Source organism: Chiloscyllium punctatum, unplaced genomic scaffold, assembly GCF_047496795.1.
Source record: "Chiloscyllium punctatum isolate Juve2018m unplaced genomic scaffold, sChiPun1.3 scaffold_1805, whole genome shotgun sequence".
In the NCBI taxonomy this organism is placed as follows: Eukaryota; Metazoa; Chordata; class Chondrichthyes; order Orectolobiformes; family Hemiscylliidae; genus Chiloscyllium; species Chiloscyllium punctatum.
In genome coordinates this window covers 1-5,000 of record NW_027311538.1, presented here as the reverse complement: position 1 = coordinate 5,000, position 5,000 = coordinate 1, and the positions used below count along the sequence as shown (strand labels likewise).

The window sequence follows — 5,000 nt, the reverse complement described above, 5'->3', positions numbered from 1 at the left end:
AAGCTGTCACAGTTTATTTCCCAGGAATATTTGACGAGAGGTCTTTGTCGGACAGTCCTGCTGGAAGCAGCTAGTTCCAGCCTTTCTCTTCACAATATTGCACCATCTGAAAGGTAAAACCGAACAAACCGTGAGCCGGGGGGGGTTATCGTGTCGATCCGAGGGACACCGAGTGAGACGCAGGGGTGCGGCAGCCACATAGACCAGAGGCAGCATTGAGGAGAGCAATTCGGGTTTGGTAAAAAGGGGTGTTCCTATCGCCTCGCACAGCCTCACACACACAGACACAGACACAGACACAGTCACACAGACACAGACACAGACACAGACACACAGACACAGACACAGTCACACAGACACAGACACACACACAGACACAGACACAGACACAGACACACAGACACAGACACAGTCACACAGACACAGACACATACACACACACAGACACAGACACAGACACACAGACACAGATACAGTCACACAGACACACACAGACACAGACACAGACACAGTCACACAGACACAGACACACAGACACAGTCACACAGACGCACACACACACACACAGACACAGTCACAGGCACACACACAGACACAGACACACACAGACACGCAGACATAGTCACACACAGACACAGACACATGCAGACAGACACAGACACAGTCTCTCACACACACGCACACACACACACACACGCACACAAACAGACACACAGACACAGACATACACACACCGACACAGGCACACACACAGACAAACACACAGTCACACACACACAGACACAGATAAACACACACAGATACAGATGCACACACACACAGACACAGTAACACACAGACATGCAGTCACACACACACATACACAACACAGTCACACAGACACAGACACACAGATACAGTCACACACAGGCACAGTCACACACACAGATACAGTCACACACACACACAGATACAATCACACACGCAAAGTCACACACACACAGATACAGTCCCCCGCCCCCTACACATTAACAGCACAGAGGTGGAATGAGTGGAGAGTGTCAAGCTCCTGGGAGTGGGTCATCCACAACAAGCTTTCTTGGACTCTTCATGTGGACGCACTGGTTCCACAGGCCCAACAATGTCTCTTCTCCCTCAGGCAGCTGAGGAAATTTGGCGAATACCCTCGCCAACTTTTATAGGTGGGCCATCGAGAGCGTTCTGTCTGGATGTATCGCGACCTGGTACGGCAACTGTGTACCCATTCCAGATCGGAGACGGTTACAGAGAGAGGGAGTGAACTCGGCCCGGACAATCACAAAGGCCAACCTCCCATCGATAGAATCCATCTACCAGGCCCGCGGTCAGGGAAAGGTCGTCAGCATTCTCAAAGCACCATCCCACCCTGGCAATGTTTTTCTCCAACCTCTACCATCGGGGGGAGAAGCTACAGAAGCCTGAACACACACACACACACCAGCTGGTTTATGAACAGTTTCTACCCTACTGTTGGTAGAACACTGAATGGACTCACAAACCCTTAACATTCGCCTGGACCTGTGTTTTTGCTGCTGTTTACCTATTATTTACTCATCTATGCTCCTTAACTCTGTGATCTGCCTGTATTGTGTGCAAAACAAAGCTTTTCACTGTGTCTCGGTACACAGGACAATAAATTCAATTCAATTAAGGTCACCCCTAAATGAGTACAGGCTCCGGCCTACCCAACCCCACCTCACGAAACAGTCCCCGGGATCAGCCAAGCGGACTTTCCCCAGGCCTCACAATCTATCTCTGCTTGGATAGGTGGCCCCAGAGCCTCAAGTCCCCTCGCCGCATTCCAGCCGGGGCCTAGTGTGCTTTTAGCTGAACCGGCTTCACTCCTACGCCCCTGTTCCCCTCCGAAATAAAGGCCGACGCCCCGTTGACTGTCCGTGTTACCCCCCCCCCCCCAACCGAACCCCGGAGGCTGGCTTGACAGATGAAGACTCCCCCCACCCCCGCCACACCCCCACACGCCACTTCCCGACTGTTATTCCCAGTCGAGATCCCACTCAGCTCCTGCCTTCGTGCCAACCTGACGTTCCCTCACCCCCTGCCCAACCCGTCTAGGGGTTATCGCTGTCTCACTGATGGGAGACACTGAGTCAGGTTATAGCAGGGGGGAGAGGGGCAGAAAGATCTGGGGGGGGTGGGCGGAGAAGGGGTTGGACAACAGACGCAGCGATGTCACTCTGGCCTTCTGTAACCCTCCGCGGCTGGAAAGAGTGCCCAGATTCCCCTCGGGGCTGGCACCGGGTTGGCACCCCGCGGGGTGGGGGGGGGTAGTGGGCTCACCTTACACTTGGCAGCGACGGCCCGAGACGAACACCAGTGCGCGGGCCCCCAGGTGCACTCGTTCCTCCCCAGCGGCATGACCGAATGCAGCCTCACGCAGGCATCCAGCTCCTGAAGGGGCACAAGAGGCGGAAATCAATGCGGAGAAGGTTCCAGAAGGAGCCGCGCCCACCCGGCAGAGCGATGCCCACCCGTGGCGCGGCAAGACCCGCGGCGTGATGTCCAGGGCTCGGCCCGACCGAGTTGGCATGGGCCATTGTTGCCACCCAATATGCCAAGCATTGACCGTCACCCATGGAAGGGGAGCGAACCAGCGGCCCCCTCCCCTACATTTGACGTTCAACGGTGTTTGGATCCCCCTACTGGCAACGTCGGAGAACAACGCGTGCGGAGCACTCGGAGGTTGAGGGAGGGTGCCTGGCGGATGGAGTCCAGTGTTGGTCCTATTTGCTAGGAACCATGGGTAACAGGGACTACACTTCCAGTGGTGTAATATCACTGGGCGTCCTCAGATCCCAGAGGGTTGGGTTGCGGGGAATCAAGAGGGAAAGGGGAACATTTCCCACCGACACTGGAGTTTGCAATGTCGCCGAGCTTAGTAACAATGGCGAGGGGAGTAGACAAGGTCAAAGGTCGTTCCCACTGGCAGGCGTAACTAGGGGAGGCATTGCCTCGAAATATGGGTGGAGGGGAGCGGGTTTAGGACCGAGCTGAGGAGAAATCTCTTCACCGAAAGGATTGTGAATCCGCGGCAATGCCTCGTTGAATGTTTTGAAGGCCGAGGCAGCTTTCCGAGCGTTGAAGGAATTGAGAGGGTGGAGTAAGTGGGACTGGGGCCTTCAGGAAGGTCAGCCATGACCCTACTGAATGGTTCAGAGAGACCAGCTTGACTACTCCGGCTCCGATGTGCTACCGTTGTTCATCTTCAAACGGATCTTCTCGTCGAAGGATTCGCCTCACTTCGACCTTCTATCGACCGCTTGGGCCTTTAAAGGTTACCCCCCTCACCCCCCCCGTCCCACTGGGAGTAGCGCCAACTCTTTATCTCCGAAAAGAATGTGGCACCAGGATGAGACCATTCAGCCCCCAGACCCCTCAGGCTGATTTGCGGCCTAGTCGTGCCTTTAAGCCTCATCATTGACTTGGGTGGGGCAATCTACCTCAGATGTCAAACTGACAAAGTGACACGGTGCCCCTCCCGCACCGATCCATATTGGGAGTATGTTTCTAACCTCTACATCCAACTTTGTGTGTGTGTCCACGTGTGTGTGTCCACGTGTGTGTATGTGTCTGCGTGTGTATGTGCGTGCATCTGCATGTGTATATGTGCGCGTGTGTGCATCTGCGTGTGTGTTAGCGCACGTGTGTGTGCATGCGTGTGTATGTGTGTGTGCATCTGCATGTGTGTGTGTGTGTGCGCACGTCTGCGTGTGTATGTGTGCGTGTCTACATGTGTGCGCGCGACTACATGTATGTGTGTGCGTGCACATGTATGTGTGTGTGTCTGCATGCGTGTGTGCGCGCGACTGCGTGTGTGTCTGCATGTATGTGTGCGCATCTGCGTGCATCTGTGTGTGCGCATGTGTGTGTGCGCGCGTCTGCCTGTGAGTGTGTGTGAGTGTGTGTGCCTGTGTGTGCGCGTGTGCCTGTGTGTGTGTGTGTGCGTGTATGTGTGCCTGTGTGTGTGCCTGTGTGTGTGTGTGTGTGTGCCTGTGTGTGTGTGTGTGTGTGTGCCTGTGTGTGTGTGTGTGTGTGTGTATGTGTGTGTGCCTGTGTGTGTGTGTGCGTGTGTGTGTGCCTGTGTGTGTGTGCCTGTGTGTGTGTGTGTGTGCGTGTGCCTGTGTGTGTGTGCGTGTATGTGTGTGCGTGTGCCTGTGTGTGTGTGCCTGTGTGTGTGTGTGTGTGTGTGTGTGTGTGTGCCTGTGTGTGTGTGTGCGTGTGCCTGTGTGTGTGTGCGTGTGTGTGTGCATGTGCCTGTGTGTGTGTGTGTGTGCATGTGCCTGTGTGTGTGTGTGCTTGTGCCTGTGTGTGTGTGCGTGTGTGTGTGCATGTGCCTGTGTGTGTGTGTGTGTGTGTGTGTGTGTGTGTAGGAATGTCTCACTGCTGAGGCCTCCTTTTCAGGCTGTGTTGCGTCCGTTGACCGGATGAGACCGACTGAACAGGTAACGGGACTCCCTCTCCCCGTCTGATCATGAAGGCCTCCAGGCCAAAAGCTCCGTCACCCCCGTCAATGCCAAGCAGCAGAGGGCAGGAGGAGGCCATTTGGCCCGCTCGCCTTGGGCTAGACCCCCGAACAGCTCGATCCCTGTTTCTCGCTCCCTGACGTATATGCGGGTTGGAAGGCGCTCACCCCGAGACACTCACCCCACACAGGTCGTAAGATTTGGGCATCTCCACCGCCTTTGTGACTTCCTTTGGGTGAGAATTGAGAAGATTCTTGCACTGTCGGAAGCAAGATGGAGGAGAGAGGCGGTGGGAGGTGTTATGGGCAGGATGAAAAAGTCAGCAGGTTACATCCAGAGGCTCACATTGTCCCTGGCCCACCCACCACCTCATTCCGCACACGTACCACCCTCTGTGTGAAAAAGTTGCCCCTTGGGTCCCTTTTATACCTTTCCCCTCTCACCCTAAACCTATGCCCCTCTAGTTCTGGACTCCCTGACCCCAGGGGAAAAGACCTTGTC

The 5,000-nt window shown here is 55.1% G+C and overlaps 1 long non-coding RNA gene across 1 annotated transcript; it reads right to left on the bottom strand.

Annotated features, from left to right (window-relative positions):
- Nucleotides 1–5: 5 nt before the first annotated feature.
- LOC140475568 (uncharacterized) lies at nt 6–4,765 on the bottom strand. Its single transcript, XR_011960085.1, has 3 exons — nt 4,681–4,765; nt 2,317–2,427; nt 6–106 (listed from the first exon to the last, which is right to left on the bottom strand). It is a non-coding gene; the product is annotated as an uncharacterized lncRNA (long non-coding RNA).
- Nucleotides 4,766–5,000: the final 235 nt, after the last annotated feature.